The sequence below is a fragment of the Bos mutus genome, chromosome 23 (genome assembly GCF_027580195.1).
Source record: "Bos mutus isolate GX-2022 chromosome 23, NWIPB_WYAK_1.1, whole genome shotgun sequence".
In the NCBI taxonomy this organism is placed as follows: Eukaryota; Metazoa; Chordata; class Mammalia; order Artiodactyla; family Bovidae; genus Bos; species Bos mutus.
The window spans coordinates 13,088,003-13,113,534 of NC_091639.1; the positions used below are offsets into that span (position 1 = coordinate 13,088,003).

At 41.6% G+C, this 25,532-nt stretch overlaps 1 protein-coding gene across 1 annotated transcript in view; it reads left to right on the top strand.

Annotated features, from left to right (window-relative positions):
* Positions 1-1,882: 1,882 nt before the first annotated feature.
* RNF144B (ring finger protein 144B) overlaps positions 1,883-25,532 on the top strand; it is a 158,102-nt gene continuing 134,452 nt past the window's right edge. The window contains exon 1 of the mRNA XM_070361049.1: positions 1,883-2,019. The gene's annotated coding sequence lies outside the window, so the exon portion shown is untranslated. The remainder of the gene's footprint in view (positions 2,020-25,532) is intronic.

Below are 25,532 nucleotides of genomic sequence, written 5' to 3' on the forward strand. Positions count from 1 at the left end.
TCACAAACCTCTGTCCATAGTTCATCAGGCACTCTATCTATCAGATTTAGTCCCTTAAATCTATTTCTCACTTCCACTGTATAATCATAAGGGATTTGATTTAGGTCATACCTGAATGGTCTAGTGGTTTTCCCCACTTTCTTCAATTTAAATCTGAATTTGGCAATAAGGAGTTAATGACCTGAGCCACAGTCAGCTCCCGGTCTTGTTTTTTCTGGCTGTATAGGGCTTCTCCATCTTTGGCTGCAAAGAATATAATCAATCTGATTTCGGTGTTGACCATCTGGTGATGTCCATGTGTAGAGTCTTCTCTTGTGTTGTTGGAAGAGGGTGTTTGCTATGACCAGTGTGTTCTCTTGGCAAAACTCTATTAGCCTTTGCCCTGCTTCATTCCATATTCCAAGGCCAAATTTGCCTGTTACTCCAGGTGTTTCTTGACTTCCTACTTTTTCATTCCAGTCCCCTATAATGAAAAGGACATCTCTTTTGGGTGTTCTAAAAGGTCTTGTAGGTCTTCATAGAACCGTTCGACTTCAGCTTCTTCAGCGTTACTGGTTGGGGCACATACTTGGATTACTGTGATACTGAATGGTTTGCCTTGGAAATGAACGGAGATCATTCTGTTGTTTTTGAGACTGCATCCAAGTACTGCATTTCGGACTCTTTTGTTGACCATTTTGGCTACTCCATTTCTTCTAAGGGATTCCTGCCCGCAGTAGTAGATATAACGCTCATCTGAGTTAAATTCACCCATTCCAGTCCATTTTAGTTCACTGCCTAGAATGTAGATGTTCACTCTTGCCATTTCCTGTTTGACCACTTTCAATTTGCCTTGATTCATGGATCTGACACTCCAGGTTCCTATGCAATATTGCTCTTTACAGCATTGGACCTTGCTTCTATCACCAGTCACATCCACAGCTGGGTATTGTTTTTGCTTTGGCTCCATCCCTTCATTCTTTCTGGAGTTATTTCTCCACTGATCTCCAGTAGCGTATTGGGCACCTACGGACCTGGGGAGTTTCTCTTTCAGTATCCTATCATTTTGCCTTTTCATACTGTTCATGGGGTTCTCAAGGCAAGAATACTGAAGTGGTTTGCCATTCCCTTCTCCAGTGGACCACATTCTGTCAGACCTCTCCACCAAGACCACCGGTCTTGGGTGGCCCCACAGGGCATGGCTTAGTTTCATTGAGTTAGACAAGGCTGTGGTCCTAGTGTGATTAGATTGTCTAGTTTTCTGTGAGTATGGTTTCAGTGTGTCTGCCCTCTGATGCCCTCTCGCAACACCTACCGTCTTACTTGGGTTTCTCTTACCTTGGACAATAGGTGGTAGGTATTGACAATACTAGCAAAAGAACTCTGTCCCGATTTGCACAGCTGAACGTATCCTTCTCGGGGCCAATCGAAAGTCCTGGCAACCTAAGTGTAACTAGTGGGGACGTCTACATTTTTAAAACAATGAAATGGAAAGAGCTATTGTGGAAAAATTTGACTGGCAGGAGATTCTCAGAGCACAATCAACATCAACTGTCGAGAGATGCCGAACAAATGACGACGGAGGCAGGGGATGAATGGAAGTGATTCCTGCTTTGAACCTCAGAGGGTAGCTCAAAGATTTTAAAAGGTTTTTTTTTTTCTGAAATCGCCCAGCCTCAGAATTTCAAGGATCGCGTTCGCTGCCTGCTTCCTAAAGAGAGCTCGTTTCTCGGGGAGGTGTGTGCGTGCACGCGCGGGGGAGGCAAGGCTCGGGAGAGGGGCCCCAGCTCTCCGGAATAAACAGCAGGGGGAGAAGGGGAGCGCGCCGAGGCGGGCGGGAGGGGTTGGGGAGGCAGCTTCGGGGGCAAGGGCCGGGGGAGGGGCCTCGAGCCGCGCGCAGGGGCTGGTAGCCTGGAGATCCGAGCGCCTCCGGTACCTGGAGCTACTGCCTGGGGAAGCTGACAGCGGACCTCCGCGGGCCTGCGCCCGCGCCCTGCCCCTCCTAGTCTCCGCGCCCGGGGCGCCGACCTCACGCGCACGGTAAGGAGGGGCGCGGGGTGCTGCCCTCGCCCCGGGCCAGGTGCCTCCTCGGCCTCCCCAGGCTGTCACCCGCTACTGCCTCCCTCGCCCCCTCCCCGGCCCCGTAGGCGCTGGGCTGAGCCTCGGGCGGTCGGCCCGCTGGGACTCGGACCCTCGCGGACCCCCGCCTCCTCTCCGCCCTCACCCCTCTCTTTTCCGCCCTTTCTCCCCAGGCAGCTCAGAAACACCGCGCCCCCGGCCCCGGGAGAGAGGGGCGGCGGGGGAGGGGGGTGTCGTCCACCCTGCCCAGGTGTGCGTCGCAAGCAGCGGCGCACCGATTTTCCCCGGAGTCTAGTCATTGCCAGGCTGAGATCACAACTCTTCTCCTTCCAACACATACCCTCCCCCACTTTTGTTACTGTCCTGACTTTGGGAGGATATAACCCCTGGTCAAGGTAGCTGTCTTATCTTTTGTATCTGCACCAGACAGGGATAGAGATGCCTTGGTTTTATTTTTGTTTTTCCTGAAAATGAAACACTGTGATAAGTTTACAGGGTGTTCTTGGTGATTGCGGCGCTAGAACTTCATCATAGTTTAAAGTAATAGCTCCTACTTGGATGCTGAGAGCCTGATTAAGAAATGGCAAGGTGTGTGCGTGTGCGAGCAGTCTTCCGTGTATTGAAAAAAAAGAACTCCAGGTGATTGCGATGCGCGGTCTCTCGTAATTACCTGAAAATATCTATCAGGTCCTTATGAGAAGGAGAGTGGGCACCCAGCTGTTGGTAGACAGCTGAAAATCGTAGAGTGAACAGGGAGTTTAAACGGAGTGAAAGCTGGTTCCCTTCAAACTGATGAGTTTGGTGCGTGTCATTGGTTTTAAGACGGCAATTTTGGGAAGAGAGCGTAAACAGTTCTTCTGAAATCCAGATATAGGTTGGAGAGAAATACTGCACTTCTAAGAGCCCTTGTTAAAGAGTTAGCTTTTACACATCAACTTTTAAAATGTAAGAACTGCTTCACAAGTACTCTGGCTGTTAAAGAGGACTGAGGCCTATTCTCCTGGCAATCAGAAACGCTTCCTTCATTGTGCTTGCCCTGGCTGACTTTTAGTTACCACTGGCATTTTTCCTTGTTGGTTGTTTTAAGGCTAAAGACCCAAATGAACTGTTATCTCTAGGAACTAAAAGAGGAATTATCATATAAATTGCTTTAGGTCTTGTTTACATTCCTCAGTATTTGAACCAAGCTCTTCTACCCTGACTTGGTTAAGAGTGTAAATTGTATTTGAGTTTGCATAAGTACTGTTTATCCATCTCAAACTGTGTCATTGATGTTCACCTGCTGCTTTTCATGTATATGTATACCTGAACCATTCCAAGTACCTAACAAGTACCTCTGAGTGTAACTGCTAGGGAAAATAAAGATTTGCATTTGTCTTTTGGAAATTTGAGGTGAAGGACTAATTTTTTTCAAACACCACAAAGTAGGTATAATGGTAAATCATACAACATTTTATGAAATAAGATGCTTGTTATGAAACAGGAATAGTATCTGATACTTGCTTTCAAGGATATTAAGGACAAGTAGGCGACTGTCTGTAAAGCATTTTGAACTTTCAGAGTCACTGTCTAGGTATTGAGCCAATGGGATTGCTTTCCTGGCAAACTTTTTCTCCTTTCTAAAATTAACTTTCCCCTAGGAAAAATAGTGCAGATACACACAATTTAGCCAACCGAGTCCAGAAAATACTGTGTTTGAGTTTTAACAGTGACCTTAATTCCTTCCTGCATATCTCGTGTTTGCAGCTTATGACACAAAATATGCAGAAATATTCATTACCCACTGACATTCTCAAAGCATTGGCTTCATGAGGGGAGTTGTGGACAGAGTACAACATTGTGTTATAAAATCTGTTGGCTTGGGGAAAGCTATTATTATTTTCCTAAGGTTTTTGTGTATTTGTGTGTACACTGGGTCTGGGACTTACATAATTATGTATATATATGTAACACATGTTTTTAATAGGAATGAAAACCCACAATATTTTTCTTTGTGGCAGAGCACTGTAAGCATTAGGTTTTGATTACTTTTTCATGCCAATTTTAATATGACAGAACTAAAAACTTCAAGGAAATAATTCCAGAAAGAGCTATTTGGAACTGAAGGCTTTTTAATGAAAGATGTTTGAAGCCCTTAGTCTATGCGCTTAGCATCCGCTGAGCAATTCTTTGTGAGCAAGTAAGGGTGGTAGATCCAATTCTGGCAACCTCAGACACCGGATGATTAGACCCTGTCACTCTTCTCCAGGCCTTTAATTTAGTCTGTAACTTGATGCTTCACTGACCCCACACTCTCCCTGCCACGCTAGCTCATAGAGGAATTGTTGGCACTCTGGGTTGAATTTTTTCCCCTCCCATCAATTACAACGTTTGCATTGGTTGCAGAATGCAGTTACATTTTTAGCTCAGTATTCTAAGAAATACCTTTAGCCACAGAGAGAGTAGGCTTAGGGCAGCCTTGCTCACAAATTGCCTTATTTAATCATGCTATGTTAATTTAATTTCTATGATTCACCTACATAGAAATAATTGAGTCATACAGCATTAAAATTGGAAGACACTTTCGAAGCCATCTAGATTCTAATAATGTCTTCCTACAAATGAATATTGATGCCGTTGTAGCCATAATCCAAACTTGGAGGATAGACTTTACGTTTCATATTCTTTTCATAGGCATTCAATTTTATATTCTTTCCAGTTCTTGTAGTACTGAGGACTTTGCTCATTTGAAATGAATTTCTTTACAAGTTCAATGATACAGGAATAGCAGTAAATAAGTTGCAAATCTCTGATTTTCAACGAAACTCAAAATGTGACCTTAAGGGCAATGTAGGTTGTTTACAAAGCCAATGAATTATTGTAAACTAGCATCCTGTGTTTTGCATTGCTTTGGATGTGGTCTATTTCAACTGACTGACAGAAGAAAAGGAGTATCCTAAGCAAGATGAGGGTAAAGAAAGAAAAGTAAAGTGGTGAGGTATGTGAAGAACATAAATTACTAAGTCAGCAAATCATTCAGAAATGATTGGCCTTCAGACCCCTCCTCGAGATTTTATTCTGAAATAGTAGAGACAATCACTGGAGTTTCCAGTCCTCAAAATCCTACTTAAGTAAGACTTGGTTTTTGGAAGTTCTACTTCTTGATGTTTCTGCCTTTCAGGATCTTCTGTCTTAAAAGATCTATCTTCCCAAGTTCCTATGGTTGAAGATTTCCAAAAGAATTTATCCTGATACATAGGCACTGAAAGGACTGGATCCAATGTTAAGAAACCGTATAGATTCTAGGGGAGTACTCTTGCTAGTGTTACAACTCTCTACCATTTATTTATTGAGGTATTTTATATACATTAAAAAGTATCTTTATAGCCCTAATGGATAGACGTTATCATCCGTTTTATATAGATCTGTGACTCAGAAGTTAAGCCTCTTGGGCATACTCATATACCCCTTCCAACACCCCACACTGCTTCTCTATGAGTACAAGCTGTTGATTGAATCTGTAGATGATAGCATGCTAATTTGGGGATATCTGGCAAATTTCCTAATTCTGCAAAGACCTTATAAAGGCTTCTCTTGTCCTTATATTTCAGGGTAAGTGTGTTCAATGTGTGGAACTCAACATTCTTAGATAGATTTAATGACTAAAGACAATTACTACATTGAAAATATGTGTTCCAAAGTAGCATTAATCCTTAACAATCAGGGTGCTTTTAAAAATATACTTTATAATTTCATGACATTTGGTGATTTACATCTATAGTGTGACTATTTGCTACATTCTCCATTGCTCCCTATAAGTGATTCTCTGTTACATTGAATCATTCATTTCCTTCAAAGTTTTTAGAAATTCTGTCTCCTTGTGTTGTCCTGCCAGAGCAATTATAAATTAAAATGTGTATTCCTTTATTAAACTGTCTTTTATTATAAATTAAAATTATAAATTAAAATGTGTATTCCTTTATTAAACTGTCTTTTAAGTCTCCTTTATACTATAGTTGTTGTTGTTCAGTCGCCAAGTCATGTCCATCTCTGTGACTCCATGAGCATGCCAGGCTTTTCTGTCCTTCTCTGTCTCCCAGAGTTTGCTCAAACTCACGTCCATTGAGTTGGTGATGCCTTATTTAGCAGTAAGTTTTAACGTTCAGTTCAGTTCAGTTGCTCAGTCGTGTCCGACTCTTTGCGACCCTATGAAATGCAGCATGCCAGGCCTCCCTGTCCATCACCAACTCCCGGAGTCCACCCAAACCCATGTCCATTGTGTCAGTGATGCCATCCAACCATCTCATCCTCCGTCGTCCCCTTCTCCTGCCCTCAATCTTTCCCAGCATCAGGGTCTTTTCAAATCAGTCAGCTCTCCCCATCAGGTGGCCAAAGTATTGGAGTTTCAGCTTCAACATCAGTCCCTCCAATGAACACCCAGGACTGATTTCCTTTAGGATGGACTGGTTGGATTACCTTGCAGTCCAAGGGACTCTCAAGTTTTAACGTTGGTCTCACAAGTTTGTTTTAGTCAACTTCTTTTGACTTTGTTGTTTATTCTGTCTGATCAACAGTAAACCGTACGTAAAGAGGGGACGAGTTATCTCAAAGTTTAATCTTTAAGGGTAAAAGCTGCTAGTCCAGGAGAGACTCTTTATACCTGTGGAATTCATCCTTTTCTTCAGTGTCCCCAAAGGCAGACATTATTCTCTGCATTTAGCTGGTTCTTAAAAACATCTTTGTACACAGAACTTTGTAAACAGAGGCTCCACTGCTACGCCTGGTACGTATTCAGTTCAGTTCAGTTGCTCTGTCGTGTCCAACTCTTTGTGACCCCATGGACTGCAGCATGCCAGGCTTCCCTGTCCTTCACCAACTCCTGGAGCTTGCTCTGACTCATGTCCAGCAGTCAGTGATGCCATCCAACCATCTCGTCCTGTCATCCCCTTCTTTTCCTGCTTTTAATCTTTCCCAACATCAGGGTCTTTTCCAATGAATCAGTTCTTCACATCAGGTGGCCAAAGTATTGGAGTTTCAGCTTCAGCATCAGTCTTTCCAATGAATATTCAGGACTGATTTCCTTTAAGGGGCTTTGATTGACTGGTTTGATCTCATTGTTGTCAAAGGGACTCTTAAGAATCTTCTCCAACACCACAGTTCAAAAGCATCAATTCTTTGGCGCTCAGCTTTCTCTATGGTCCAACTCTCACATCCATACGTGACTACTGGAAAAACCATGGTTTTGACCAGACGGATCTTTGTTGGTATGGTAATGTCTCTACTTTTTAATCTCCTGTCTAGCTTTGTCATAGTTTTTCTTCCAGGGAGCAAGCGTCTTTTAATTTCATGGCCACAGTCACCATCTGCAGTGATTTTGGAGGCCAAGAAAATAAAGTCTCTCACTGTTTCCATTGTTACCCATCTATTGGCCTTGAAGTGATGGGACCAGATGCCATGATCTTAGTTTTTTGAATGTTGAGTTTTAAGCCAGCTTTTCCTAGTATATACAGCGACTGTCTTGTTCATACAGCTCAGGTTCTAGATCTGCAAATTGGGACTGTTGCTGCCAGAAACTCATGTAGCCCTGGTTCTCATTTCTGCCCCCTCTTGGAAAGTGCAGAAGTACCTCAGGAAATTTTGCTTTAAATCTTTCAGCGAGGTCCTGTAACTTCATGCTTCTTTCCCATAGTATTTAGTGAGTCCAGACTTTTTCCCTTTTTAAAATAGTACTCTCCATTAGCATACTCGAGCAACTTATCACTATTGAAATGTTTCTTGGGAAACCACGTGAGCAGAAAAAGGTAAGAGTATTTGGAATAGCGTATGTGAATTTGTATATAAATATATTTCAGTTTATAAGTAGGCTTATAAAAGAGGTAATCCTTAGTTTCCTTAGTGTTGTCCAAGACCAAGATGTAAAATTAGTCAACAGTCTGATGTGTTCCTGAAACCTGTCTATTTTCAGTTGTATACCTTATTTTATCCTTTGGAATCAGAGGACCATGGCCTTTGGATTCGGAAGGTTGTGGCTTATTAGTATTCCTTAATACGAATCATGCAGCTTTTGCAAATTAGTTTTCTTAGCCTCATCTCCCTCATCTGGAAAAGGTGATAGTCACACCCAAGAGTGGTACGGATCACACAAGGTGATTATAGAGGAGTTGTCAGAACACATGTCATGGTAGAAGGTGTGGGTGAGGTAAACCAAGAGAGTGGAGCAAAGAGAACCTTCAGCAGCGAAACTCAGAGAACATAGGAAGCCAGTCAACAAGAGGAGCCTGAGGAAAGGTGGACAGAACAGAGGACAAAGATCAGGACAGCGTGAAATCAGAGAATCAAAGGGAACGGTGAAATTCAAGATGGACTCTCATTAGCATCACGAAGACAAAGAAGGTACCATTGGGTTTGGCAGTTGGGTCAGCGTGACCTCAGCCGTGGGCAGCTTCCCGTTGTGAGATACAGACAAAAGGAAGTGGAATGATGAATGAGCATCGGGAAGACAGGAAAGTACAAACAGCCAATAGAAAAATGTTTCTCCCTTAGGTGGAAGGAGAGAGAGAGAGGTCAGTCGTCAAGCAGATACTCAAGATTTGGGTACTGGGTTTGGACTTGAGGGAGTAGCAAAAATCCTACCCCAGAATTTTAGGGACTGAATGTTTGCCAATTTTAAATCTTTTTCTAGTAAGGACATTAAAAACACTACCATCTCATCTTATTTCAGAAAAGAAAATATCAACATTAGGGAGTTAAGTAAATTTAGCTTTATGAACAAGTCAGCTTCTTAAATAGTAGTTTTTCTTCTCTTGTTCAAGATTTATCAGTACTTTCAAGTTTCCATCTCTTCTTTAGAGATCTGGCCTCACTAATTGCCTTTTCTCTCAAATATTTTCAATCTCTTCTTCTCGACTGATTCTTTTTCGTTAACATATACACATATTCCACTCTCTTATCTTAAAAAAAAAAAGGTCCCTATTAACTCTTATGAAAATTAAACAGTGTCAGGAAAGAAGGGATGCTTTATATGTGGCAGTAATAAAACTTGATTACTGATTGGACTTGGCAGATGAGAGAAAGGGAAGAATCTAAGATAGCTCCCCGATGACTATGCCACTTGGTATCATGGATGAGGAGCCAGGCTGGGAGAATAGAAGATCCTGGGTTCAGTCCGGCTACATAGATTGCGAACTCTGACTGTATCTTTGACTCTTTCTCCAGTGTGCTTCTAACTAGGGCCCCACCTCACCTGTCTCAGTCATTGTCATTTCATCCTTCATGGTTGGTGCTTAAACCTCGGTTTCTAGAATTATTTAACTCTTGAAAGTTCAAACCCTGCTTGTAGGTGTTGGTGAGCCAACAGCATACATGTTTTCTACTTGGGGAAAAAAAAATAGAAACGGAGCACTTGAGAGAAATATGAGTACACGTGGAACCTGTTGATAGTTCTCAGTTTTAGCTGTGTGTGGCTCAAGACAAGAGAGGCCTCATTCCAAAGTTAGATGTAAGACCACAGTGCCCATGTGGGAAAGGAAGTACAGGAGAACCAGTTCAAATTGTTCATGATTAGCTTGTTGGCCACTTCCAGGTAATAAAACATGGTTCGAGAGGCCAAGGAAATAATTATTAGAAGGTTTTTAGAGAGCTGGTGGTGTAGTCGAGTCCCCCATCCTGGCCACCAACAGAACGGTGTGAGGTACCTACCCCTCAGCTCACATCTAGTGAAAGGGTTTTCTACAGATCATTTGGAGTGTTTAATGTGTATCCCTTCAGAAGGAGAGGTGTAGAGATTCAGGCCTGAGAAATCTGAAGGATGAGGGACTGGCTAGTTAGCTCCTCTGATGATGGAGTGAAAGAGATGTCACTTCATCACTCCTTAGTTTGATCAGGCACAGAGCGCATGGGTTGTTACCTAAAGAACAGAGGTAGGTCATCACTCTAGAGCGTGAGCTAGCTGGAGTCCTCAGGTCATGTGGAAGAGGGCCCTTGGACCCCAGCTGGGTAAACTGAGGAGGGGGTTGTAAGTAACCATCTGCAAAAACGGATCCGTAGGTGAGAGATCCCCGGTGATGAGGAGATTCAAGGTTTTCAGTCGCTCTAACTGCCATTATTTTCATCAGCATCCCACTCGTGGCTCAACAGAAAAAGTAAGCTTTTTAAGTGTCCATCAGGAGATGAATGGATAAAGAAATTGTGAAATATATAATGGAATATTCCCCAGCCATAAAAAAGAATGAAATAATGCCATTTGCACCAACATAGATGGACCTAGAGATGACTATTACCGAGTGAAGTAAGTCAGGCAGAGAGAAAGCCAAATATCATGTGATATCACTTATACATGGAATATAAAAAATAGTATAAATGAGCTTATTTACAAAACAGAAACAGACTCTAGACATAGAAAAACTTATGGTTATCGAAGGAAAAGTGAGGTGGGAGATAAATGAGCAGTATAAGGATTAACAGATACATACTACTAAATAAAGAGATAACAAGGATTTACTGTATAACATAGGGAACTATATTCAATATCATGTAATAGCCTACAATGGAAAACAATTGAAAAAAAATATATATATATTTGTATATTTGAATCACTTTGCTATACACCTGGACCTAAAGCAATATTGAAAATCAGCTGTACTTCAATTGAAAAAAAAGTAAGCTTTAAACACCCACTACGCTCACAGATCACCAGCATCAGATCTAATGATCTAATTAGTCTGTATTAGTCAAGGAAGAATTTTCTGTCTCATTTTCCCCCTACCTCATCCCACTTTTGTATCAGAAAGTGGGGCAACCTCAATTAGCAATCTGGCCAGAGAGAGAAAGAGTCTTTGTCTTCCTTTCCCAGTACACCTGGGAAGTCTTCAGTGGGTCATACCTAGTTGCAGGAGGGAGCCTTGTCACTTCACGTGAAGCTGGAAGAGTTTGAAGTGCTGTATTCCATTAGAAACATTACAGAACTGTGATTTTCTTGGATCTAGAGTGAATTGAAAAGACTTCATTATTTGAGTGATTAGAAGTCATGACAACTGGCTTCAAATTTCATCCAAGGACAAAAGAAAAACCCTACATAATAAAATTAAAGAGGCAGTGGAGGAAACAGTCATTTTCTGATTCTATCCCACGAGTCTTGCTGGTTCATTTTAGGAGTCACACATACAAAACTATTTATAGTTTTTCAATGATACATAATTGGCAAAACGATAGGAGGGAAAGGCAGATACAGTTATCATAGGAATCAAATTTATCAGGGAAATGTCACAATAACTGTTTTCATTTCTTAAAATGATGCTACGAGAATTTTAATTGATCAATTAAGGTACACATTTGGTAATTTTAAGATGAGGTTTGCAATCTGTTCCACAGCTGGGGAAATGATCTGAGATAGGGCTTTTGTGTAATAAGCAACATGAGACATTTCCCACCTTCTGTTTCTAGAGAATCATAGAAGCAATAAACAGCTAAGATGAATTGTTCACCATTTGTATTCTGCCACTGATCAATTTTTTAAAAGTGTATGTGTTCCTGTAAAACGATAAAGAGGATATTCACAAGCCAATAAACTCTAAAATAAACAAGAATGCTAATGGATGCCTCTTTTCAGCTTTTGGGAATTTTAAACTGTTAGCTTCCATATAAATCTTTGCAGCATTTGCAGTGTTATTCAAAGACTTTTATGGTAAAGGAGTGACAAGGGGACAATCTAAATAATATTTTTATTAATGCGTTCCTAGAGTTGAAAAGTGAAAGTGAAGTCACTCAGTCATGTCTGACTCTTTGCGAGTTGAAAAGACAACTTGAAAAATACATTTGAGTCACAGAGAGTATTTACATTGACAGCAAGTGTGGTTTATACCCTAGAAATGGTATCCAGCGGTAGTATATTAGACGGACTAATATATTAGGAAGAGAGGTGATTACTTCGTATGGGGGCGTGAGTCAGTCTTCAGTAGAGGAAGTCCTGTACACTTAAGACCCTGACGACAATGCCGTGCTGTTCTAGTACAGTTCCCTTAGCGCAGTGGTTAAAAGCAAAAGTGCTAAAAGGGATGTGCCCTGGGGCGTATCGTGAAATATTGCTTTTTCCCTGTAGAAGGCAAAGTTCCAAGATGTCTCCGAAGATTCTCCCCCCTGGTGTTCAGTTCTGTTCAGTCGCTCAGTCGTGTCCAACTCTTTGCGACCCCGTGAATCGCAGCACGCCAGGCCTCCCTGGCCATCACCAACTCCCGGAGTTCAATCAGACTCACGTCCATCGAGTCAGTGATGCTATGCAGCCGTCTCATCCTCTGTCGTCCCCTTCTCCTCTTGCCCCCAATCCCTCCCAGCATAAGGGTCTTTTCCAATGAGTCAACTCTTCGCATGAGGTGGCCAAAGTACTGGAGTTTCAGCTTTAGCATCATTCCTTCCAAAGAAATCCCAGGGCTGATCTCCTTCAGAATGGACTGGCTGGAACTCCTTGCAGTCCAAGGAACTCTCAAGAGTGTTCTCCAACACCACAGTTTAAAAGCATCAATTCTTCGGCGCTCAGCCTTCTTCACAGTCCAACTCTCACATCCATACATGACCACAGGAAAAACCATAGCCTTGACTAGATGGACCTTTGTTGGCAAAGTAATGTCTCTGCTTTTGAATATGCTATCTAGGTTGGTCATAACTTTTCTTCCAAGGAGTAAGCGTCTTTTAATTTAATGGCTGCAGTCACCATCTGCTGTGATTTTGGAGCCCCCAAAAATAAAGTCTGACACTGTTTCCACTGTTTCCCCATCTATTTCCCATGAACTGATGGGACCAGGTGCCATAATCTTCATTTTCTGAATGTTGAGCTTTAAGCCAACTTTTTCACTCTCCACTTTCACCTTCATCAAGAGGCTTTTTAGTTCCTCTTCACTTTCTGCCATGAGGGTGGTGTCATCTGCATATCTGAGGTTATTAATATATCTCCCAGCAATCTTGATTCCAGCTTGTGCTTCTTCCAGCCCAGCTAAGTGTGGCTCTGTTAAAATGGTCTACTTTTTTTCTTTTTCCATTCAAGATATTTTCAATTCTAGATCTCTGTGTGGTTCTTCTTGAAATTTTGTTTTGTACTACTGTCCTTTTGAGCATGCTAAGCCATTTTCAGTCATGCCTGACTCTTTGTGACCCCGTGGACTGTAGCCTGTCCGGCTCCTCTGTCCATGGGATTCTCCAGGCAAGAATACTGAACTGGGTTGCCATGCCCTCCTCTAGGGGATCTTCCTGACCCAGGGAGAGGATGGAATTTTTCTTGTCCTTCTACCCTCCTGACTTTATATAAGCCTCACCTGGTAGGTAAATTCTACACTCAAAGGTAAATATCCTATTCTCATATTCCTACTAGGTCTTTGATTTCTAATCACTGTTGTGGGTTTTGAGTTTCTTTTTTGTTTCTGGGAGACTTCCTCTTCTTGCTTTCTGCCCAGCTATGCACTTAAAATAGTTCATTATATTTATCCAGAGCTTCTGTGTGTTAGCAGAGAAGGTGATGGGATAGGGTGACAGGGGTGTGAGGGAGTGGACTTTCCAAGTCGGCTCAGCATGCCTTATTGACTAGAAGTCTTTCACTTCATTTTGTGATCTATCCCCCTCCACATTCCATTTTACTTTTTATTGGAATTATATTGAATTATATAAAAATTAATGTGGAGAGAATTTATATATTTACAACATTGAGTCCTTCCACCTGTGAATCTGGTATATATCCCACCCTTCATTTGAAATTTCTCCTTAATGTCCTACTGAAACTGCAATTAAAAATCAGTACTGGGGACTCCCCTGGTGGGATCCAGACTCCAAGCACCCAATGCTGGGGGCCCGTGTTTGATCCCTGGTCAGCTAACTAGATCCCACATGTGGCAGCTAAGACCCAGTGCAGCCAAAACTAAAACTAAATACTAAAAAAACTTAAAAAAAAATCGGTACCGTATTCTTCTTGCGAAATTTAGCTCTAGGTTTTATGCTTTATTCTTAGGTATTATTCCTGGCTTGTTGAATAACCATGAGCAAATTATCTAATCATAATAGTGTTAATTTGGTGGAACTAATTACTATTATTTAACTCAATTGCTTAGTGAATATAAAGTGACAAACTTACTGGAATAATTCAGGTTAACATTTTCATTTATGAGTTTACTCTTACTATAGTTCAGAAGTCTAAAATACGCATTTATCAAAATGACTCAAATGCATAAAGTATGCAAAAGCATAGAGCTTTTTGAAACATGGGTAAAAATAGAAACTACTAACAGTAGTAAATAAATTGATATGTATATTTTTTTTTCTTGTTTAATATTATCTTTTTTTTTTTACTTGATGCATGTCAGAATCAGGATTTGAAATGATAACTTGAAAGAGGGGAATTGTGGAATCTGTGGCTAGACTGGGGAGCTCAGATTTAGGCAACAGGCATTGAGTGAGCTCCGTCTTCATTGCTAGGATATGGCAGAAGTCAGCCCAGACACAACAGAAATGTTACGTTCCTAAAGGGGCCTTCAGTGGAAACTCTGAAACCACACCCTCTCTTGGCAGTGAAAAAAACTGTCTACCCTGGTTTCATGTACCCACAGTTTTGAAGGATTTTGCAAAATTTATCATTTCTTTTAATTAAAAAAATAGATGTCTGCCACCATATGTCAGGGGATACAGGAATCTAGTGGAACATCCCCAAGTCAACCAAGTGTAAATGGGCAAATCTTATAATATGTTAGGAATTTCTGGGCTGCAATATTCTCCATGCTGCAATATTCTCTTTAGTTATTCTGTTATGCTTAGATAGCACCCTATATTAAAATTTGCTCATTTTAGAAAATTGTACCTTTGCTGTTCATTTTCATTATTTTTTCATGTTATTGGAAAAATAAAAATATAAAGCCTAATCCATGCTTTTTAAACTATGATTCCACCCAGAACTGTTCTGAGAACACATTAGGGAGGTTATGGGAAATAAAAAGCCTCATTATATGATTTACTAAAGTGAAATCCATATATGAAAACAAATGGGATATGCATTATTAACATTGGAATCTGTATATGGTGTTATGGTTACAAATCAATTTATTTGTCAAGTATGTATACCTTCTTCACATGCAGCTGGTTGGTTTTGTTTTTACCATCTCCCTTAAAATATGGAGATGAAAGAAAATGAGAGTGAAAACAAGTCAAATTTGTTGTATCTGAGAAGTCTAGTGAAAGGCTGATCAGAGTTGCTATATAACAACCTCCCTTGTGGCTCAGCTGGTAAAGAATCCGCCCACAATGCGGGAAACCTGGGTTCAATCCCTGGGTTGGAAAGATCCCCTGGAGAAGAAAATGGCCACCCACTCCAGTATTCTTGCCTGGAAAACCCATGGACAGAGGAGCCTGGAGGGCTACGAACCATAGGGTCACAGGAATCAGACAGAACTTAGTGACTAAACCACCAGTACTTTATCTTTAAGTAAAAATGTGAGTAAAAAATCTTTAAGTAATGAAAGTGAAAGTGAGGTCGCTCAGTCATGTCCGACTCTTTGTGACCCCATAGACTGTAGCCTACCAGGCTCCTCCATCCATGGGATTTTCCAGGCAAGAATACTGGAGTGGGTTGCCATTTCCTTCTCCAGGAGATCTTCCCAACCCATGGATTGAACCTGGGTCTCCCACATTGTAGGCAGATGCTTTACCGTCTGAGCCACCAGGCAGATCTCTGTTTTATAATGAGAGAAGCCTTAATAGAGATAAGGAAAAGGCTTATCTTGATAAACAAGGAGGCAGAAGCAGAAGGGAATATGATCTGTTTGGAAGTAATATTTACCCAGCACCTATGCCCTGTGGGCTTCTCTGGTGGCTCAGATGATTAAAGAATCCGCCTGCAATGCAGGAGACCTGGGTTCAGTCCCTGAGTTGGGAGGATCCCCTGGAGAAGGGAGCAGCTACCCACTCCAGTATTCTGGCCTGGAGAATTCCATGGACAGAGGAGCTTGGCAGGCTATATAGTCCATGGAGTCGCAAAGAGTTGTACATGACTGATCCACTTTCACACACACACACACACACACACACAGCTCTGTATGAGGCACTGTGCAGTGACAAAGTGAAGTCGCTCAGTCGTGTCCAACTCTTTGCGATCCTGTGGACTGTAGCCCTCCAGGCTCCTCTGTCCATGGGATTCTCCAGGCAAGAATACTGGAGTGGGTTGCCATTTCCTTCTCCAGGGGATCTTTCCAGCCCAGGGATCGAACCCAGGTCTCCCGCATTGCAGGCAGACGCTTTAACCTCTGAGCCACAAAACTGAGACTCAAAAAAGGCTTAAGAGCAGTAACTAGTGCACGTTTACTTACTTGGCTACTAACAAAGGAGTGAAAATTTGAACTTGGGCCAAAGCCCACGCCCTTTCTCTATCCAAGACTATGTGTGAATTGAAAATCTAACAGTGAAACCTTTTCAACAACTGAACCACGAGTGGAAGCCAGGTGCCTCCCTTCTTTCACTACAATCTCACTGTGTAATCAACAAATCATTATTGCCTGCAGAGCCTTATTGATTCAACTCTGTAGAACTCCTTTCTCATTGGCTCCATTGATTGATGTAGCACCTAGGGCTGGAAAGAACTTCAGGGATTTAGAATTTACAGACTTAAGATGTAGATCAGAATCCTTTTCTGCAAGGTTTTCAAAAACAGACACGTCACCTTCTGATTAAGTAGGTCTGAGGTGTGGATGGATGTGTGCGTGTTTGGAACTGTTTCAGAGGTAATCTCATGCACTCCTCTGGTGAAGAATCATTTCTCTTGTCTAACTCCTTAATTGTGTGGATGAAAGAGTTTCCTTGGAAGGAAGAAAAATGCTTCTAATTTAAGATTGCCTTGGTTAACATTGGCAGTTTGAAAGTTAAGCCTTAATGAGTCTGTTTCTCCAGTTTTGGGCTCACATTTCACTACCATCAACTTGCAATTTAGTTTCTGACTTAATGACTTGGGGCTTTAGGTAGATCTTTATTTTCAAAACAAATCTCTGTTTTTCTGTAATGTAGTTGAATGAACAATGCTCTGTACTGTTATTTTGGGTTCAGAAATTGGGAGAAGCTTTTTAATGATAATAATTCAAGTTAGTTGCAAACAGCTGCAGCAGAGGGGGAGCGGACAGAGCTGCCGGGTCCAGTGTGCTGGCAGCCACACTGAAGTTTGAACAGTGCAAATGGGACCAAGGTTTAATTCTAGGCAGGAAAATAGTTTTTTAAACTTCTAAGTTGATTTTACATGTGTTGCGTATATATCTGAAGCGATGAACAACAGCGTGTATAGTTTATGACTTAACTTCACCTCCCAATATGATTGTCTTTAATGACTTTAAAGCATGAGTTCACAAATTCTGAGGTTTATGCAAATATAAGTTACCTTTTTTCAGATGAGTAAAGCAGGCTCCTGGAGACAACTGGAAAGCAAGAGGGTCTTTTTCTTCCCATGGAGGATTGTATTATCTGTGGAAGAGAATAGTGCACTGCTTTCGAATTGCAGTGCTGAAGAAGACTCTTGAGAGTCCCTTGGACTGCCAGGAGTTCAAACCAGTCAATCCTAAAAGAAATCAATCCTGAATATTCATTGGAAGGACTGATGCTGAAGCTCCGGTACTTTGGCCATCTGATGTGAAGAGCCAACTCATTGGAAAAGCCCCTGATGCTGGGAAAGATTGAGGGCAAAAGGAGAAGGGGGTGGCAGATAATGAGATGGTTAGATAGCATCACCAACTCAATGGACATGAATTTAAGCAAACCCTGGGAGATACTGGAGGATAGGGAGAGTTGAATACAACTTAGCTACTGAACAATAACAACAAATAGTGAACAGTTAATTTTAAGCTTAGTTGAGATCATCCACTGTAGTTGATGAAAAGCTAACTAAGCTTCTTTTTTTCATTCACTAGGCCCCAAACTTAACTTCTGTAACAACACTGATCGAGATATTTAATAACAAAGTATTTTGGGTTTAAGTGACTTGCTTTATAACCTACCTTTTATTAAAACAGATGCACTTTTTTTCATTTAAAAAATTTTATTGAAGTATAGTTGATTTACACTGTATTTAATTTCCGCTGTACAGCAAAGTGACTCAGTTATACATGCATTCTTTTTTCATATTCTTTCCATTATGATTTATCATAGGATATTGAATATAATTCCCTCTTATACAGTAGAACCTTGCTGTTTATCCACCCTATATGTAATAGTTTGCAAAAACAGATTCAGTTTTTAAAGGGAGTTCTATGTCTAAATTCACATTTTCCTTTCTCTAAGAGGAACCTCTACTGTTCTTTCCATAATATGTAAGGTAAATTTTTTTCCTGTTAAGAGTATTCTTAATGATCAGAAGTAAATATGAGTGTCCATATTTCTTCAGCTGCTTGAAGAGAATGACCTTGATTCAAGTGAAATGTCCTGAACTGACCCCTGTAAGAAAAAGTATAATGCTACATAATACCTTGTAGAACTTAGAATTCTTTCAACACTGTAAGAAAAGGGACACATAGCAGCAGAGAGAAATACAGAACAAAAAGATTGTATACCTAAACGTAGCAGTGAAGTGTAGTCATGTACAGAATGAACAGAAAACTTTTGCTTTGGTTAGAGCAAATTTTCCTAGCTGTGGCATAGGATTCTTTGGAGCAAGCCCTTTGCAAGCTGCATGCCGTAATTCCTTGAGCAAACAGAATTTCCTCTTACGTGGCTACTTGGAAAAAGCAAAACAAAGCAAACAACACAACAAAAGAACCCCCAAACCAATAGTCAAGTATTCACCATTTGTGTATGAAGTAACGGAGAAGGCAATGGCACCCCACTCCAGCACTCTTGCCTGGAGAATCCATGGACAGAGGAGCCTGGTGGGCTGCAGTCCATGGGGTCTCGAAGAGTCGGACACAACTGAGTGACTTCACTTTCACTTTTCTCTTTCATGCATTGGAGAAGGAAATGGCAACCCACTCCAGTATTCTTGCCTGGAGAATCCCAGGGATGGCGGAGCCCGGTGGGCTGCCGTCTATGGGGTCGCAGAGTTGGACACGACTGAAACAACTTAGCATTAGCATATGAAGTAAAGGCTTCTATATTTGAATATTACATTTTCAAAAGAATATATCTTGATTTTAGCATGGCCAATGCAACTCGTGACCATTAGTTATCTAGTGATTGAATAAAGGTTTTTGCTGAAGGTGCTTGATTCTTGGTGGCATTCTTTTTAGCTAGCTTCTGCTTGTGATGAAAAAACCAACAACTAGGTACTTAATAAACGTGAGTATTCAATCAGAGAAGGTCAATATCCAGTTATTCATGTTTCAGAAGTAACGGTGTGTTGTGGTAATGCTGTTCTTCAAATATTTCTGGTTTTCTGCCTTCAGTATTGCATTTTCTGACTCCTGTGTGGTTGGATGGGATCATGTGACCAGTTTGATGATGTGTTAGTGGAATTGTGTGTCACTTTTGAGGGGTGATGCTTAACCCACAGTAAGAGACCCCTTGGAATCTAGCTACTCCATTGGCCTGAAAGAGAATGATGGACAGCGCCCCCTGCTGAGCCTGAGTGAGAAAACCCTGTTTAGGTCACTAAGGAAGAAAATGCTTTCAATTTAGTCTGTGGGTTTAAAGGGAAATAATGTAGGCAACACATTTGACAATTTAGAGCAAAAAGAATAATAAGATTTTCTTTTCTTTTTTTTTGCTTTTTTTTTTCTTTTTGCTTTTTTTTTTTCTTTTTCTTTTGCTTTTTTTTTGCCTTTTTTTTTGGATGGGAGGAAGTGGACATGTTTCTGCATCATTATCTTTCTCCTTATTTATTTCTGGCTGTACTGGGTCTTCGTGGCTGCATGAGCTTTTCTCTCGTTGGGCTGTGCGGGCTTCTCGGTGTGGTGATTTCTCTTGTTGCGGGGCACACGCTCCAGGGCGTGTGGGCTTGCCGTGGTTGTGGCTCCCCAGCTCTAGAGCGCAGGCCGAGTAGTTGTGGTGCGCAGGCTCAGTTGTTCTGCAGCATGTGGGATCTTTCCAGATCAGGGTTCCAACTCCGCTCTCCAGCCTTGGCAGGTGGGCTCTTTACCACTGAGCCACAGGGAAGCCCCCCTGTATCATTATTTTGATCTTCCCCTTTGGTTATTTTTTATCACCTATGGTAGCAAACTAGGTCCCCTGGTGGCTCAGACGGTAAAGCGTCTGTCTATCAATGTGGGAGACCTGGGTTCGATTCCTGGGTCAGGAAGATTCCCTGGAGAAGGAAATGGCAACCCGTTCCAGTATTCTTGCCCTAGAAAATCCTATGGACGGAGGAGCCTGGTGCAGGCTACTACTGTCCATGGGGTCGCAAGGAGTCAGACACGACTGAGCGATTTCACTTCAGGTTCACTTCAGCAAACTATATCTGGAGTGACTGCTGCAGCCAATCTCAAAATTTTTTGAACTACTATTTTAAATCACTAGTAAGACCCAGTCAACTAAGAGTCGAGGGCTCTGGGTCCTACTTTTCATGTTGCCACTGCATGACTTCCATCCTATCTGGGTCTTACAACCATATCTATAAATAGGTGTTGAAACAAATTGTCTTGAATATCTTTCTAGCACTGTTGATCTGTAATTCCAGGAAATCAGAGTAACATGCCGCTAGCTATTTTGGGTTAGGGATCTTAGACACAACTTTAAAATATAAGAACCAAGTTTAAGTATATCTTGGTCTAACAATTCAAGGAATAAATGATCCTTAAATCATCCTAGACTTTTTCCCAGAACATGATATACTATGCTTTCAGAGTTCTTTTGTAAGTGCTATCCATGATTTTAAAAGTATTTATTTGACCAGGTTTTTCTGATGAGTAAATATATCTTGCATTTACTTAAGAACTTTTTCTTTGGCATTCACAAAATTTCCCAAGGATGTGGTGGAATTATGTCTCTTTTGTTCAACTTGTTTCCTTTTTACTCTTTGGCTCAGCTGGTAAACAATCTGCCTGCAATGCGGGATTCTTGGGTTCGATCCCTGGGTTGGGAAGATCCCCTGGAGAAGGGAAAGGCTACCCACTCCAGTATTCTGGCCTGGAGAATTCCATGGACTGTATAGGCCATGGGATCACAAAGAGTTGGACACGACTGAGCGACTTTCCCTTCACTTTCTATTTTTAAAAAGAGATGTGGATGCCAAAATCTTTCACTTTTACTCAAGATTGTGTGCTTAGTTGCTCAGTCGTGTACAACTCTTTGTGACTCCATGAACTGTAGCCCACCAGGCTCCTCTGTCTATGGGGATTCTTCAGGCAAGAATACTAGAGTTTGTTGCCATGCCCTCCTCCACGGGTCTTCCCAATCCAGGGATCGAACCCAGGTCTCCCACATTGCAGGTGGATTCTTTACTATCTGAGCTACCAGGGAAGGCCAAGATTCAGTTCAGTTCAGTTCAGTTGCTCAGTCGTGTCCAACTTTTTTGCAACCCCATGAATCGCAGCATGCCAGGCCTCCCTGTCCATCACCAACTCCAGGAGTTCACCCAGACTCACGTCCATCGAGTCAGTGATGCCATGCAGCCATCTCATCCTCTGTCGTCCCCTTCTCCTCCTGCCCCCAATCCCTCCCAGCATCAGAGTCTTTTCCAATGAGTCAACTCTTCGCATGAGCTGGCCAAAGTACTGGAAGTTTCAGCTTTAGCATCATTCCTTCCAAAGAAATCCCAGGGCTGATCTCCTTCAGAATGGACTGGTTGGATCTCCTTGCAGTCCAAGGGACTCTCAAGAGTCTTCTCCAACACCACAGTTCAAAAGCATCAATTCTTCGGCGCTCAGCCTTCTTCACAGTCCAACTCTCACATCCATACATGACCACAGGAAAAACCATAGCCTTGACTAGACAGATCTTTGTTGGCAAAGTAATGTCTCTGCTTTTGAATATGCTATCTAGGTTGGTCATAACTTTTCTTCCAAGGAGTAAGCGTCTTTTAATTTCATGGCTACAGTCACCATCTGCCGTGATTTTGGAGCCCCCAAAAATAAAGTCTGATACAGTTTCCACTGTTTCCCCATCTATTTCCCATGAAGTGATGGGACCGGATGCCATGATCTTCGTTTTCTGAATGTTGAGCTTTAAGCCAACTTTTTCACTCTCCACTTTCACTTTCATCAAGAGGCTTTTGAGTTCCACTTCACTTTCTGCCATAAGGGTGGTGTCATCTGCATATCTGAGGTTATTGGTATTTCTTCCGGCAATCTTGATTCCAGCTGTGTTTCTTCCAGTCCAGTGTTTCTCATGATGTACTCTGCATATCAGTTAAATAAGCGGGGTGACAATATACAGCCTTGACGTACTCCTTTTCCTATTTGGAACCAGTCTGTTGTTCCATGTCCAGTTCTAACTGTTGCTTCCTGACCTGCATACAGATTTCTCAAGAGGCAGGTCAGGTGCTCTGGTATGCCTATCTCTTGAAGAATTGTCCACAGTTTATTGTGATCCACACAGTCAAAGGCTTTGGCGTAGTCAATAAAGCAGAAATAGATATTTTTCTGGAACTCTCTTGCTTTTCCCATGATTAGGCCAAGATTAGTCAACTTTAAATTTACTTTATTCCTCTTGAGTTCTAGTGTTAGTCACTCAGTCGTGTCTGGCTCTTTGTGACCCCATGGACTGTAGCCCACCAGGCTCCTCTATCCATAGAATTCTCCAGGCAAGAATACTGGAGTGAGTAGCCATTCCCTTCTCCAGGAGATCTTCCTGGGATTGTACCTGGTCTCCCACTTTGCAGGCAGATTCTTTACTGACTGAGTCATGACCCTGGGAATTGGCAGGCTCCCTTTTGATGAAGGTATCAATACAACAGTAGCAACATTTAAAGTTCAACTATCAGATCTTCAAAATACTTTGCCATCAGTTTGGCTGAAAGGATCAAGTGACAAAGCTTTTAGGATCAATTGTCATGTGCCTTAATGGTCGAGTCAATGTCACAGGTTTCTTGCTCTGGCTATTGACTGACTTTTCTCAGAGCCCAGAGTAAGCACACTACAGAACCATGAAGCCACAGACCCTGGCCGAAGGCACACCTAAGTTATATTAATATCATTGGCATCCTCGTTGGTAAGGGGACTAAGTGATCTATGAAACCATAATTCAGTTGTGTGCTTTTATGTAAACAATCCAGTTTTCTTGCTTGGGAAACCCATGGACAGAGGAGCCTGGTGGGCTTCGGCACATAGGGGTACAAAGAGTCAGACACGACAGCAACTAAGCCACAGAGAACAGACGGTGTTCTGGATCGTTCAGTTTGTACTCTTCTTTCTTTTTTTTTAATATTGCGGTTTCATATAATTGGTATTACAGCATAATATTTTTTATTAGGGAGCTATTAATGGTGGAGAAAGTTACTCATAATGATTGTCACTCTTGTTGTTTGTAAAATACACTTCTGAGAATCAAAAACTGCCTGAAAATATAAGCCTACTGAATTGCACAGATTCAAAGGCAAATAAAATGCTCTTTATGTAATAACACTAAATTTTTGGGAAAGCAGAGTGTGACATTTGGACAACTGTTACTTATTTTGTATTCCTAAAACATTATTTTCATTATCTGCTTTCAACCGAATCTTAAATACAAAGACAGTTTCAGTGCATTTACCCAAAGAAAGAAAAATAACTAAACATGATACAGACATTACTCAGTCACAGGAATTCTTATTGAGCTTAAAGTCCCTTGTACAAAAGCACCATTCAGTGCTTTAAAGAGCTTGAAAAGAGTGATCTTAGTGGTACAGTCTTATCACCTCCAACTCTTCATCTTACCTGGTCTTAAACATTGGCTGCTTACAATGGAGAGCAGTGTTAGAAAAAGGGATTCAGTGCCTACAGATTCACTTACCCCTGAGGAATGCTGAAGCCCCCAAGGCCGAGGTAATGCACTGGAAGCTTTCTGTGTATGTGTGAGCCACAGTCATGGGGTCTCTCCATAGGTATGAGAGGTATGTGGAGTGAGGTATTTACTGACTCCTTTCTGCCCCCAGCACTTAACTGAGCTAAGCCAGAATCCACATGTCACAACTTGGGTGGCTTAATTGGTGAGGACTGCAAACGGGATGGAATGCAGTTGACACTGAGGCCATCCTGAATGTGTTCAGATTTGATGGTGTGAGAGAGATGTGCATTTTGGCATTTCGTGTGATTATTTTCAGTGGAACACTTGTTATTTTAGACATTCTCTCTTAGCCTTCTACAAACAAGTAGTGTTGTTTGCTTGATTATAGCCGTTTCTCCAAGTTCAATGGGTGTTATTAAGCAAACCCTAATAAATATATGACTCTGGACCTTCAGTTAATAGACCCATAAGATTTCTGGGCTTCCCAGCTAGTGCAGTGGTAAAGAATCTGCCTGCCAATGCAGGAGATGCAAGAGACGCAGGTTCGATCCCTGGTTGGGAAGATTCCCTGGAGGAGGAAATGGCAATCCACTCCAGTCTTCTTGCCTGGAAAATTCCATCGGCAGAGGAGCCTGGCAGGCTACAGTCCATGGTGCTGCAAAGAGTCATACTCAACTGAGCGACTGAGCACGCACAAGATTTCTCTTATCTTAGCAACTGTTCACAGAGGGGATGAGCTGTATTGTTAGGGTACTTAGTATCTGAGGTAAGTATAGATTTTTTTGCATTCACACTTGAGAGCTTTTGCAACATACTTAAATAACTGTACCTACATGCCCTAAGGGATTATTGACAATAGTGGGTTTGATATTTGGGGGGAAAAAAAAGTTGGAACTCATCAAAGTAAAAGCAAATTGAAGAGCAGGCAAGCCATAATTCTTGCATAAATGTTCTGTTTACCAATCTCTGTTGGACTCTGAGAGCAAGAGTGAGCCATGTCTCCTGGGTGAGCATTGGGTCCACAGTTTGCATCAGCTGCTGTTGCTAAGTGTCAGCTATGCGGGGCCCCTGACCCCTTTCCACTTTCAGAACAAGAATAGAACTAGTTGAAGCATGAGGATGCAGTACATTCCAAAATATATTTACTCCAGAGCAGTAATCTCTTCCACATCCTGCAAAGCAACCAAGGATTCTTTTTTTTTAATCATTTAGAAGCTTTTTGATATTGGGTTTGAAACTCTAAGCCTTAAATGTGCCCCCCCCAAATATAATACAGATAATCCAGTTTGTATATAGCTCAGATCTTTTCATAATGAACTCATGAAACCATGCATGTGCTTTCACTCTGTTGGAATTGTGCTGTGTTCATTTTTACCCCAAACAACCAGCTTTAGAGAAGGTCTTCTGACAGTGGTTATTTGTGTTGATTGAATCTGCGTCCATATCCAGCTTTAGGTCAAATCATAAGCTTGGTAAAGTTTGCATATTTATCTTCGTTTTCTTTAAGTTTTCTCTCCTGCTCAGAAGCCCTCACCCTCATTCCAGTAAAATCCCAGTATTGGACAAAGTCCCTCTCTAAGTACAGTTTAAAAAAAAAAATCTGATCTTCAGAAGGAATGTAAAACCAAAACACAAAGGTA